The sequence below is a fragment of the Heterodontus francisci genome, chromosome 16 (assembly GCF_036365525.1).
Source record: "Heterodontus francisci isolate sHetFra1 chromosome 16, sHetFra1.hap1, whole genome shotgun sequence".
Taxonomy (NCBI): domain Eukaryota; kingdom Metazoa; phylum Chordata; class Chondrichthyes; order Heterodontiformes; family Heterodontidae; genus Heterodontus; species Heterodontus francisci.
This window is the reverse complement of record NC_090386.1, coordinates 17703950-17718459: the sequence shown is the minus strand read 5'-3', so window position 1 is coordinate 17718459 and position 14510 is coordinate 17703950.

The window sequence follows — 14510 nt, the reverse complement described above, 5'->3', positions numbered from 1 at the left end:
CCCTGGAACTCCAATGCCTTCACATCTTTCTGAAAGTGTGGTGCCCAGAACTGGATTATACAATGTCAACATAACTCCGTTGCTCTTGTACTCTATGCCCCTATTAATAAAGCCTAGCTTACTGTATGTTTTATTAACTGTTCTCCAAATCAAACTGGCCCAGCAATGTCTCAAACATCCCAGAAATAGCTCTGTATATCACCAAACCTGCCTGACAATGTCTGCATCTCATCAGTTTTCTTCAGCTATGTCTCCACGTTTCATCAAACCTTTATTTTCTTTATTCATTCATGGAATGTGGGTGTCGCTGGCTAGGCCAGCATTTATTACCCATTCCTAATTGCCCTTGAGAAGGTGGTGGTGAGCTGCCTTGAACTGCTGCAGTCCATGTGGTGTTGGTACACCTACAGTGCTGCCAGGGAGTTCCAGGATTTTGACCCAGCAACAGTGAACTAGTAATTCAGAGGCTCAGGCCTCTGAATTGAATTTGAATTCAATTAATAAGTTTAGAATTGGAAAGCTAATCTAATGGTGACCATGAAACCTTTGTCAATTGTTGTAAAACCCCATCTGCTTCACTCATAGACCCAGTGCCACGTGCTAGCGAGTATAGAAATAGGAGAATAGCACAGATGAATGCGTAGCTTAAGAGTTGGTGCAGGAGGGAGGGTTATAGATTCCTGGACCACTGGGACCGTTTCTGGGGAAGGTGGGACCTGTACGAGCGGGACGGTCTACATCTGAACCAGAGGGGGACTAACATCCTTGCTGGCGGGTTTGCTAGTGCTGTTGGGAGGAGTTTAAACTAATTTGGCAGGGGGAGGGGACGCAGACTCCTAGCAGAATAGGGCCACAGCTAAACACAGGAAAGCGAACAAGTCAGAGGGAATACAGCGGAAGTAAGTTTCAAGGGAGTAAGACCAGGATGGATGGCCTCTACTTTAATGCCAGGAGTATTACAGGTAAAACGGATGAGTTAAGGGCAAGGATTGACACGTGGAATTGTGATATAGTAGCCATCACGGAGACATGGTTGAGGGAGGGGCAGGATTGGCAGCTCAATATCCCGGGATATAGAATTTTCAGGTGAGACAGAGGAGGGGGCGTTACAATATTAGTTAAGGGAACAGTTACTGCAGTAAGGAGAGATGATATCTTGGAGGGGACATCAAATGAAGCTTTATGGGTTTAGGAATAAAAAAGGGACAGCCACATTGCTAGGTGTTTATTATAGACCCCCAGATAGTCAGTGGGAAATTGAGAAGCAAATAAGATGCGCAATTCGCAGAGGTGTGTAAAAATAATAATTGGGAAATGTTAAGGGCTTAGATGGAGTGGAGTTCTTAAAATGTATACAGAAGAACTTTTTAGCTCAATATGTAGAGGATCCAACAAGGGAGGGTGCAGTGCTGGACCTAATTCTGGGGAATGAAGCCGGACAGGTGGTTGATGTGTTGGTGGGGGAGCATTTTGGTGATAGCGACCACAACATGGTACAATTTAAGCTTGTTATGGAGAAAGAAATAAACAAGTTGCAAAAAAAGGTTTTGGATTGGGGGAGAGCGAATTTGAGTAAAATAAGGCAGGATCTGGCCAAGGTAGACTGGAAAGAGTTAGTTGTCGGGAAATCTACAGAAGAGCAGTGGGGGACATTCAAAAAGGAAATGGGGAGGGTACAGGCCCGACATGTTCCCCCCAGGGTAATAGGTAGGAGCAACAAGCCCAGAGAACCATGGATGACCAGAAACATTCAGGGTACGATGAGAAGGAAAAGAGAGGCTTTTAGCAAGTACAAGGAGAGCAAATCAATGGAAGCATTAGTGGAGTACAGAGTTGTAGGATGGAGCTTAAGAAAGCAATTAGGAGAGCAAAGAGGGGATATGAGAAAGCTCTGGCTGGTAAAAGTAGGGAAATTCCCAAGATATTCGATAAGTATATCAATGGGAAGAGGATAACCAGGGAAAGAGTAGGACCCGTTAGGGACCAAGGGGGAAATCTGAGGGTGGAGCCAGAGGACATTGGTAGGGTGTTGAACGAATACTTCACATCTGTCTTCACCCAACAGAATGAGGATGTAGATATGGAACTCAGAGAGAGAGAGACTGTGAGGTTCATGAGCAAATTGTCATAGGGAGTGTCAAGGTATTGGAGGTTTTGGCAGGCTTGAAAGTGAAAAAATCTCCAGGTCCGGACGATTTGTGTCCCAGGATGCTGTGGGAGGCGAGGGTGGAGATTGCAGGGGCTCTGACCTAAATTTTTAATTCCTCTCTGGCCACCGGGGAGGTGCCAGAGGACTGGAGAACAGCTAATGTGGCCCCACTATTTAAGAAAGGTTGTAGAGATAAGCCAGGGAACTATAGACCAGTGAGTCTCACGTCAGTGGTAAGGAAACTATTGGAGAAAATTCTGAAGGAGAGAATCTATCTCCACTTGGAGAGGCAAAATTTGATTAGGAATAGTCAGCATGTCTTTGTCAGAGTGGAGGTCATGCCTAACAAATTTGATTGAATTTTTTGAGTATGTGACCAGGTGTGTAGATGAGGGTAGTGCAATTGATGTAGTTTACATGGATTTCAGCAAAGCCTTTGACAAGGTCCCACATGGGAGACTTATCAAGAAAGCAAATGCACATGGGATACAGGGTAATTTGATAAGGTGGATTCAAAATTGGCTTAGCTGTAGGAGACAGAGAGTGATGACAGACGGCTGTTTTAGTGACTGGAAGCCAGTGTCCAGTGGTGTACCACAGGGATCTGTGCTGGGTCCCCGATTGTTAGTCATCTATGTCGTATATATAAATGGCAATGTGGGGGGTAGGATCAGTAAGTTCGCGGATGACACAAAGATTGGCCGAGTGGTTAACAGTGAGGTTGAGTGTCTTGGATTACAGGAAGATATAGACGGGATGGTCAAATGGGCAGAAAAGTGGCAGATGGAATTTAACCCTGAAAAGTGTGAGGTGATACACTTTGGAAGGAGTAATGTGACACGGAAGTATTCAATGAATGGCCTGACACTGGGAAGTTCCGAGGAACAAAGGGACCTTGGCCTGTTTGTCCATAGATCTCTGAAGGCAGAAGGGCAGGTTAATAGGGTGGTGAAAAAGGCATATGGGATACTTGCCTTTATCCATCGAGGCATAGATTACAAAAGCAGGGAGGTCATGTTGGAGTTGTATAGAACTTTGGTAAGGCCACAGCTGGAGTACTGTGTGCAATTCTGGTCACCACATTATAGGAAGGATGTGATTACACTGGAGGGGGTGCAGAGGCGATTCACCAGGATGATGCCTGGGATGGAACATTTAAGCTATGAAGAGAGGTTGGAAAGGCTTGGGTTGTTTTGGAGCAGAGAAGACTGATGGGTGACCTGATCGAGGTGTACAAGATTATGAGGGGCATGGACAGGGTGGATAGGGAGCAGCTGTTCCCCTTAGTTGAAGGGTCAGTTACGAAGGGTCACAAGTTTAAGGTGAGGGGCGGGAGGTTTAAGGGGGATTTGAGGCAGAACTTTTTTATCCAGAGGGTGGTGATGGTCTGGAATGCCCTGCCTGGGAGGGTGATAGATGCAGGTTGCTTCACATCCTTTAAAAAGTACCTGGATGAGCACTTGGCACGTCATAACATTCGAGGCTATGGGCCAAGTGCTGGCAAATGGGATTAGGTAGACAGGTCAGGTGTTTTAATGCATCGGTGCAGACTCGATGGGCTGAAGGGCCTCTTCTGCACTATTATTCTGTGATTATTGCATTAACACTTTTTCCTTTGATAGGCCATTTTTGTTTATATTTTGAAATATTACAGATTTTGCATTTCAAGAACATTTTAAAAATGCAATAACTGCGACTCGGACAGATCTCTCTCACTCCTGGGCAGCCACTACTATCATATCATATGCCACTGCGTCATACACGGTTAGGCACTTGTAGTCTAAGGGTAACATCAGCACAAGTTACTGAACCCTCAAGGAAAGCTCAAGGATGGTGTTGGGATGCAGATCAGAAGCAGGCATTTCAAAGGATCAAGGAAGTGTTGATTTTGCCAGATATTGTAAGCCCTCACTACTGACCACAATTGCAGCAGACACTTCATAAAAGGGTCAGGGGCAGTCCATTTTCAAGAACAGTCAGATGGTTGTTGCAGACTGGTTTATTATGTATTTCGAGCATTGTCTGACACTGAGATGATGTATGCCGTCATAGAGAAAGAAGCTCTTGCAGTCACATGGGTTTGCAAAAAGTTTTCAGATTATATCATCTTCTTAAAGGTTGTCATAGAGACAGACCATAAACCCCTAGTTTCCTTAGCTGATGAAAAAGAACTCGCTAGAATGTCTCTGAGAATCGAGAGATTCCGGTTGAGGATAATGAGACCTCTGCTCTACATTGTTCCCATCAAACACACTGTTTACAGGTAAAGGGACGTCTGGCAAGTGGGAGACTTATAAAAGTGAGTTAGGAAGAGTTCAAATATTCCTGTTAGATGGAAGGGCAAGGCTGGCAAGTTTAGGGAACCTTGGTTGATGAGGGATATTGAGGGTCTGGTCAGGACAAAGAAGGAGGCATATGTCAGGTAAAGGCAGCTGGGATCGAGCGAGTCCCTCGAGGAGTAGAGGGGATTTAGGACTACACTTAAGAAGGAAATTAAGAGGGCGAAAAGGGGCCGTAGGATTTCCATGACAGATAAGATAAAGGAGAATCCTAAAAGATTCTGTAAGTATATTAAGAGTAAAAGGGTAGCTAGGGAGAGAGTCGGTCCCCTTAAGGATCAGTGTGGCAATCTATGTGTGGAGCCACAGGAAATGGACGAGGTCTTAAATGAATATTTCTCGTCCGTATTTACCATGGAGAAGGTCATAGAAGCTAGTGAGTTCAAGGGAGGGAACACCGATATCCTGGAGCATATCAACATTACAAAGGAGGAGGTGTTGGAGGTTTTGAAGCGTATTAAGGTGGATAAATCCCAGGGCCTGACCAGGTATATCCTAGGATGCTCTGGGAAGCAAGGGAGGAGATTGCTGGGGCCCTGGCAGAGATTTTTGTATCATCGTTAGCCGGAAGACTGGAGGATAGCCAATGTTGTGCCTTTATTTAAGAAGGGCAGCAGGGATAAGCCAGGGAACTACAGGCCGGTGAGCCTCACATCAGTGGTGGGAAAGTTATTAGAAGGGATTCTGAGAGACAGGATTTATATGGATCTGGAAAGGCAAGGTCTGATTAGGGATAGTCAGCATGGCTTTGTGCGTGGGAAATCATGTGTCACGAATTTGATTGAGTTTTTCGAGGAGGTGACCAAGAGGATTGATGAGGGCAGGGCGATGGACGTTGTCTACATGGACTTTAGCAAGGTCTTTGACAAGGTCCCGCATGGTAGGCTGGTCCAGAAGGTTTGAACACATGGGATCCAGGGTGAGCTAGAAAATTAGATACAAAATTGGCTTGGTGATAGGAGGCAGTGGGTGGTAGTGGAGGGTTGTTTTTCAGATTGGAGGCCGGTGGCCAGTGGTGTGCCGCAGGGATCGGTGCTGGGCCCTCTATTGTTTGTCATATATATTAATGACTTGGATGTGAATGTAAGGGGCATGATTAGTAAGTTTGCAGATGACACCAAAATTGGTGGTATAGTGGACAGTGAAGAAGGTTGTCTAAGGTTACAACAGGATAAGATCAACTGGGAAAGTGGGCAAGGGAGTGGCAAATGGAATTTAACGCAGACAAGTGTGAAGTGATGCATTTTGGGAAGTTAAACCAGGGCAGGACATATACAGTGAATGGCAGGGCCCTGGGGAGTGTTGCTGAGCAGAGAGACCTTGGGGTGCAAGTACATAGTTCCCTGAAAGTGGCAACACAGGTAGACAGGGTGGTGAAGAAGGCATATGGCATGCTTGCCTTTATCGGCCGAGGCATTGAGTACAAGAGTTGGGACATCATGTTACAGTTGTACATAACGTTGGTTAGGCAGCATTTGGAGTACTGTGTGCAGTTCTGGTCACCGCACTACAGGAAAGATGTGATTAAGCTAGAGAGGGTGCAGAAAAGATTCACAAGGATATTGCCTGGTTTGGAGGGCTTGAGTTATAAAGAGAGATTGGATAGGCTGGGTCTGTTTTCCCTGGAGTGAAGGAGGCTGAGAGGGGACATGATAGAGGTATATAAAATTATGAGAGGCATAGATAGGGTAGATAGCCAGAGTCTGTTTCCCATGGTAGGGGTGACTAAAACTAGAGGGAATAGATTTAAGGTGAGAGGGAGGAGGTTTAAAGGGGATCAAAGGGGTACATTTTTCACACAAAGAATCGTGGGTATCTGGAATGAGCTGCCAGAGGAGGTGGTGGAGGCAGGAACAGTAGCAACATTTAAGAGGCATCTGGACAGGTACTTGAATGAGCAAAGCATAGAGGGATATGGAATTAATGCAGGCAGGTGGGATTAATATAGATAGGCATTATGATCGGCATGGACGCAGTGGGCCGAAGGGCCTGTTTCTATGCTGTACGACTCTATGACTATGACTAACACACTCCAGGGCAGGTACAGCACGGGGTTGGCTGCTGCCTAATTGGAGGTGCTGAGTGGACAATGAGGTTCAGCTGACTGTGTGCTGAGGCTGGAAGCTGTGTGACCGCTGCAAGGAGGAAAACAGACTGGAAGGAAGTTTTTCCATCTATCCTGACTAAAAGGAAGAAAACAGGAGGCCATAAGAACTAAAAGCTCTGTTGTGAGTTTGGCTTTTGAAGCTCATTCATTAATTGTGGGTGGGGGAAGAAAAGACCTGAAGACTTGGCTGGGCTGCTTTATTCAATGGGGAGCTCCTGTATTTAAAACCATTGAATAGGGAGCTCCCTCCCCACCCCAACTACCTAGGCTGGGACAGCTGGAGCTGCCTGGATGAAGAGACTTTCTGCTTTCTCTCAACTTGGAAGAGGTGTGTGCCTGGGCAGCTTACAGCTGTCCCAGGTGAAGACATCCCCACCCTCCCACCAATGGGAAGACCAGCGGAGAGACTGCCTTTAGCTAATATCTGCAAAGAGACTGATTCCTCCTGGCCTTCCTGTCCTTCAGCCTCTCGCCCCTTGCCAGAAGCCCCACCAAGTATTTGTGGGACAATTTATTCTTATTCTTATTTTCCTTTCAACTCTATTTTGGTCAATAAACAGTGAGTGCGACTCTTCTGCCCCATGGCTTCAGTCCACTCTGGTGGCGGGACCTTACTATGCTGCAGCAGCTGCTACACCCACCCAACAATGACTATTGAGGCTTTCAAAAAGGTAATGGCCAAGGTTGTCAGCCTCTCGGCCGGTGTCGCAGCCTCAAAGATGAATGGGAAGGCTGTGTTTTTCCTGAAGACCAAGCGGCCAGTGGTCCTGGCCCTGAGAAGGGGGCTCACCATGGATGGGACTTTCCTGCCAGTGGACTGCCTGGGGGCCACTGCACAAAGCGTGATTTTATCAAACGTTCCGTCCTTTATTCCCAGTGAGCTCCTGTTACCCCAACTGCACCATATGGGGGAGGTGAGGTCAGGGATCACACCAGTCCCGCTCAGTCTTTGGGAAAACAGCCTCCGACATGTTTACTCATTCTGCCGCCAGCTATTTAAGTAGCTGGCGCAGGAGGAAGTCTCAGAGGGCCGTTTCGATGTCGAGTTGCAGGGGTTGGCCTACTGTGTCTTCTGGACCTCGGACGGGGTGCAGTGCCATGTCTGCAAGGGGGTGGGGCATGTTCAGAAGAACTCCCCCAACTTCCGCGCCACCAGCTTGACCTTGGCAGCCCAGGGTGGCACTGCTGCATCTCCCCCTACTCCTGCAACAAACACCATTCAGTCGGTTCCGGAGGCGGTGGTTTTCACAGCCTCCGGCGGGGGTTGGGTGGCGGGTGCGGTGGGGGGGTTGCTGTGTGAGTGGAGGGATGGCACGGCAATAGAATAAGCACCGAGAGGCGCATCCCCTGGATACTGTGGCACAACATGAGCCTAGGCTCAGCCCAAGGCCCGATCCTGGGGAACCCACCTGCCGCAGGGCTGGTCTCAGGCGCAGGGTAACTTGGCAAAAGGACAGTGCGGAGGCGGAGGCCTCAGAAGTCGTGGAGGTTTCTGAGCCTCCGCGCCCTATTTGGAAAAAGAGGAGAAGGCACCCCTCCAAAGAGGTAACACAGGGCCCTGAGGTGTAGGGCCCATCTGCTGGAGGGAAGCTGTCTCCTGATTCGGGTCCCTAGGTTCTTCTAGGCCACCACCACTATCAGGATGGAGGGAAAGGAGAGATCCCTGTACACATTGCCACTCCTAGAGCAGAATGTAGAGCCCTGCTTGTGCTGGGGAAGCCTGGGGACACTCCTGGAGAAGCCTACCCATCTGCCACTGGTTGGGTGCCCTGGTTGGAGGGGAGCACGAGGCACCAAGGGTTGGCTCTTCCAGCTAAAGTCCAGTCCCAAACAGGATGTACCCAACCCAGTTGCGTTTGAAAATGCTGCCCCATCTGCTGAGTCTGTGGGCGCTGGCAGGGTGGGAGATGGCAGGGTGGGAGATGGCCTCCTCTTTCCACCTCCAGACCCAGCTCCAGCTGGATTTCTGGAGTCGGGAGCTACTGTCTCCTCTGGGCTGCTGACTGGCCTGGGGATGGAGGTGGAGGAGGTCCTGAACCGCTGGCGCCCATAGGCTCCAGTCCAATAGGTGAACCCAGAGAGGACTCCGCCATCGACTCTGGGGGTGAGATCATGACTGAGGCGTGACCAGCTGGCACGGCAGGGACGTCCGCCCCACAGTGTCTGGTGGGTGCGTTGGCGGTGACGACCCAGAGGAGGTTGGGGACTCGGTGTGGGGCATGAAGGACGATCTTGAATCCATCGCCAGTGAGGCGGTGGACTCCCTCGTGCCTCCTACCGAGTCTGCTCTCATCCCCACTGCGGAACTCGGGGCTTCCTCCTAACATGCAGGGGTTGCCGCAATAAAGTTCAGCTGGCCCTCAACTGATGGTCCAATTTGAGGCCTGATCATCTGGTCCATCCGAGCCACCCTCAAGAAGTGGGGCAAAGGTACGGAAGTGAAACTGGTGGTCAGGCGTCATTTTAATGCGTTCCTCTCTAGGTTGCTGGGAGGGGGTGTTGAAGGTGAGATGCACTTCTGCTCCCTCCTCACAGTAAGATGTTTGTGAAGGGATCAAAGTACTTTTGACATGAAGATATCCATAGCCAGCCTCAACATCAACATCAACGGCTGCAGAAGGTCTCTCCACTGATTTCACAAGCTCTCAATCCTCAGGGAAGGGAGATATGGAGGGAGCTTTCTGCAGAAAACCCACACCGTTCCCGGAGACAAAGCCACCTGGCTCCTGGAGTGGCAGGGTGGGGTCCACCTGAGTCACCTCACCCCGAATTCTAGTGGGGTGGCTATCTTGCTGGCCCCGACTTTTCAGCCAGAGATATTGGGGGTCAAGGAGCTAGTGCCGGGCCGCTTGCTCCAACTCGCCGTTCGCCTGGGTAGCGTGCCGCTCCACTTTGTGAACGTGTACGCACCCAGGCCCGGCGCGTTGCAAGCACGTTTCTTCAAAGAAGTGTCCGCTCTCTTGAGTTCTATCGATAGCAGCAAATGTGTCATCCTTGGGGGGGATTTTAACTGTACCCTTGAGATGAGGGATCACTCTGATCCCCAGAGCGGCCAAGCATCGATGGAGAAGTTGAGGGAACTGATCAGCTCTCTCGACTTAGTGGACGTCTGGCAGAATCTCCATCCCGACTCCAGCATCTTCACCTGGAGGTCTGGAGGAGGAGGGTCCCGAATCGACCGCCTCTACATTTGGCAGGCATATGTCTCCTGCGCCTCAGCGGCCTCCATGCAGCTGGTGCCAGGCTTGGACCACCAACAGGTGTGGGCGGAGTCCTCCACTCCGCATGCGGACATGGTCTGCATACTGGCACTTGAACAACTGGCTGCTGGAGGACGAGTGATTCTGGGACTTGTTCCGTCAATTCTGGGCCGACTGGAGAAGGAAGCAGGGGGGCTTCCCCTCCTTGAGGCTATGGTGGGATGTGGGCAAGACTCATATCCATGTCTTCTGTCAGGAGTACGCGAAGGGGTCGACCAAGAGGCGGGAATACAAGATCAGGTGTCTGGAGAGGGAGGTGCTCGACTTGAGTCCCATCTCGGTCAGGCCATCGCGAACCCAGCTCTGTGGCAGGCGTACAAAGAGAAGAAGGGTGCAATGAGCGACCTGCAGCTCGTAGGGTCCCGAGGCGCGTACGTGAGATTGTGATCCAGTTCCTGGAAGATTTGGACCATGCCTCACCCTTCTTCTACTTGCTGGAAAAATGGCGGCATGTCCGTAAGCAGCTCGTTGAGCTGCAGGCCGACGACGGATCCTCCGTTATGGATCCAGAGGGAACAGGCCTCTTGGTCCGTACCTATTACGGCACGTTGCTCTTTCTGGATCCATCCAGCGAGAACGCATGCAGAGTTTTATGGGAGGACCTCTGAAGGTCAGCCCGGATGGCGCTGAAAGACTGGAGGCTCCAATCACATTGGCAGAGCTGACCGGTGCACTCTAGCAGCTATTGAGAGGCAAATTCCTGGGGCTGGATGGGCTGACGCGGAGTTCTTCAGGGTGTTCTGGGACGCCCTGGGGGAGATTACGCATGGGTCCTGGAGGAAAGCCTGTGACCAGGGAGATGCCCCTCTCATGGTGCAGGACAGTCATCGTCCTGCTGCCAAAGAAGGGTCATCTTCGCTTGCTTAAAAGCTGGCATCCGGTCTCCCTCCTCAGCAGATTCTAAGATCTTTGTCTGGGCTATGTCTACCTGCCTGGGCTCTGTGCTGGCCCACATGATCCACCCCGACCAGTTCTACACGGTCCCGGGCTGGTCCATCCAGGATAACATCCTCCTAGTCTGTGACAAGAACAAAGAACAAAGAACAGTACAGCACAGGAACAGGCCATTCGGCCCTCCAAGCCTGTGCCGATCTTGATACCTGCCGAAACTAACACCTTCTGCACTTCCGGGGTCCGTATCCCTCTATTCCCATCCTATTCATATATTTGTCAAGATGTCTCTTAAACGTCGCTATCGTATCTGCTTCCACCACCTCCCCTGGCAGCAAGTTCCAGGCACTCACCACCCTCTGTGTGATCCACCTTTCCCAGAGGACTGGTCTGTCGATTGCCTTTCTCTCCCTCGATCAGGAGAAGGCGTTCGACAGGGTGGATCACGAACATCTTTTTGGGGCTCTGAGGACATTCGGACTTGGGCTGCATTGTGGCCCAGGTCTGACTTTTATACGCTGCCGCAGAGTGTCAGGTCAAAGTTAGTGGGTCCTTGACAGCGCCCCTTCGCTTTGGGAGTGGAGTATGTCAGGGATGCCCCATGTCCAGTCAATTATATACCATCTGCATGGAACCATTCCTGTGCCTGTTTCACAGAAGGCTGGAGTTGGCCGGGCATGCGAGCCATCTCTTGGCTTACGTCGATGACATGCTCCCCACGGTCACAAATCCCGTTGACTCACAGAGGATGCGTGAGTGCCAGCAGATCTTTTCTGCTGCATTATCCGTCAGGCTTAATTGGGAGAAAAGTTCCAGACTCCTGGTGTGTCAGTGGCGGGTGGACTCCCTTCTGGGGACAAAAATAAAAGGGAGAAAAAGGGTTAGGGGTAAAAGAAGAAGAAAAAGACATTTAGATACAGAGTAAAGCTCACTCTACATTGTCCCATCAAAGAAAATGAATTAAATACAGAGCATGTGTTGAGGCCACAGTGTGTAATGTTTCCTGTGCATAAATCTGTTTCCTTCAGATGTTTATGACATCACAGCACTCAGCGTGGGTTTAAACTGAAGTACCAGGCACATTTTGCGTTCTTGTGGTGTTAGTTTACAATGTTGCAACAGTGACTACACTTTAAATAAAAAGTACTTCATTGCAAAGAGCTTTTGGATGTCAAGTGGCCATGACAGGCACTTTATAAAATGCATGTTTTTCTCTTTCTGTTTTTGCAGTTGACCTCACGCAGCTCGTACTGTGTGACACAGTCAGTAACAATTGTCTGAGTCACTGCCTGTGGCAGCACCTGCTCACAGATCAGACAAACCACATCAACTAAAAAACACAACCGTTTGATTTTCTCATGAACAGTTAAACATCTGCAAGATATGGTCACAGAGCATTCTGCAAGAGTCAAGTGGAGAACTCCTGTTAACTTCATTAAACAGAGACAGCAGGAAGCAAATAATAAATCACCAGAGGGCAACACAGGCTCGTAACATAGCAACCATCACACACACCCAGATAAACACCCAGGCAGAGACCCAGATATACACCCAGAGAGACGAAGAGGGAGAGACACAGACATACATCCAGACACACCCAGACCCAGACATACACCCATACACCCAGACAGAGAGACCCAGACATACATCCAGATACACCCAGACCCAGACATACACCATACACCCAGACAGAGAGACCCAGACAAACACCCAGACACACACACACCCAGACAGAGAGATTCAGATATACACCCAGACACACACACCCAGAGTCAAACATATATCCAGACACACAGCCAGAGTCAGACATACACCCAGACACACAGCCAGAGAGACTCAGACATACACCCAGACAGTGAGACCCAGACACACACCTAGACAGAGAGATGAAGACAGAGAGATCCAGACAAACATCCAGACACACACCGACACATGCCCAGATACACGCAAAAACCCAATTACACTGACACCCAAACACACAAGTAAACACACACAGGACAAAGACCAAGGCGCTTGTGGAATCTCACACACACACTCACAGGATGTTGATAGTGGGGGACTCAGCGATGGTAATGTCCTTGAATGTCAAGAGGAGATGGTTAGATTCTCTCTTGTAGATGCTCATTGCCTGGCACTTGTATGGTATGAATGTTACTTGCCTACATTACAACATTGGAATACACTTCAAAATTACCTCATTGGTTGTAAGGTGCTTTGAGATGTCTGGTGGTTGTGAACAGTGCTATATAAATGCAAATCTTTCTCCTTTTCCTTTGTCACTAAACAGCCCAAGCCTGAATGTTGTCCAGGTCTTGCTGCATATGGACACGGACTGCTTCAATATCTGAGGAGTTGCAAATGGTCCTGAGCATCGTACATTTGCTAACATCCCCATGTCTGACCTTATGATGGAGGGAAGGTCATTGATGAAGCAGCTGAAGATGATTGGGCCTAGGACACTACCCTGAGGAACTCCTGCAGTGATGTCCTGGGACTGAGACGATTGACCTCCAACAACCGCAACCATCTTCCTTTGTGCTAGTTATGACTCTTACCAGCGGAAAGTTTCCCCAATTCCCACTGACTCTAGTTTTGCTAGTGCTCCTTGTTGCCAAACTCGGTCATGCGCTGCCTTGGTGTCCAGGATCGACACTCTCACCTCACCTCTGTTCCATTTGTGCACAGAGTCAGTGGCTGTGAAATTGGACAGAGCCTGAAAACAAGCATCGGAATTGCAATGCATGATTAACCCATGCCCATTGCTTCCAAAGCAGGCATCTTGTAAACATTATGCTGCCAGCTAATTTAAATAACGGAGTGTCTCCTGACAATGCAGCCAAGCACCAATGTCATCGCTGCGGTCCAAACTGCACACATGTTCAGAATGCTTTCACCCTGCCAGTATGATGCTGCGCATGTGGAACCTACATTAGCACCCAAGCTTGCCCGTACTAATTCATGTATGTGTGCGAATGAAAGGAGGCGAGTGGGGAAAGGAGGGGAGCCAGATCCTGGGGGCAGAGGGGAACTCTTCCCCGCCCGTCAGCTCTTAAACTGAACACACAAAAGCAAATTCACTGTGTGATCCTCCTGCAATCACCGTACTCACTTCCCCTCTCCCAGCTCCTTGCCCTGGCAGTGCTCCCAGCCTCCTCCACTCCAGTACCCCATTCTCCCAAGAGGCGACCGTGGAGGGAGTGGGGAAGAGAAGCGGAGACAGTGGAGGGAATGGGGAAGAGAAGCGGAGACAGTGGAGGGAGTGGGGAAGAGAAGCGGAGACAGTGGAGGGAGTGGGGAAGAGAAGCGGAGACAGTGGAGGGAGTGGGGAAGAGAAGCGGAGACAGTGGAGGGAGTGGGGAAGAGAAGCGGTGACAGTGGAGGGAGTGGGGAAGAGAAGCAGTGACAGTGGAGGGAGTGGGGAAGAGAAGCAGTGACCGTGGAGGGAGTGGGGAAGAGAAGCGGAGACAGTGGAGGGAGTGGGGAAGAGAAGCGGAGACAGTGGAGGGAGTGGGGAAGAGAAGCAATGACAGTGGAGGGAGTGGGGAAGAGAAGCAGTGACAGTGGAGGGAGTGGGGAAGGGAAGCAGTGACAGTGGAGGGAGTGGGGAAGAGAAGCAGTGACAGTGGAGGGAGTGGGGAAGAGAAGCGGAGACAGTGGAGGGAGTGGGGAAGAGAAGCAGTGACCGTGGAGGGAGTGGGGAAGAGAAGCAGTGACAGTGGAGGGAGTGGGGAAGAGAAGCGGAGACAGTGGAGGGAGTGGGGAAG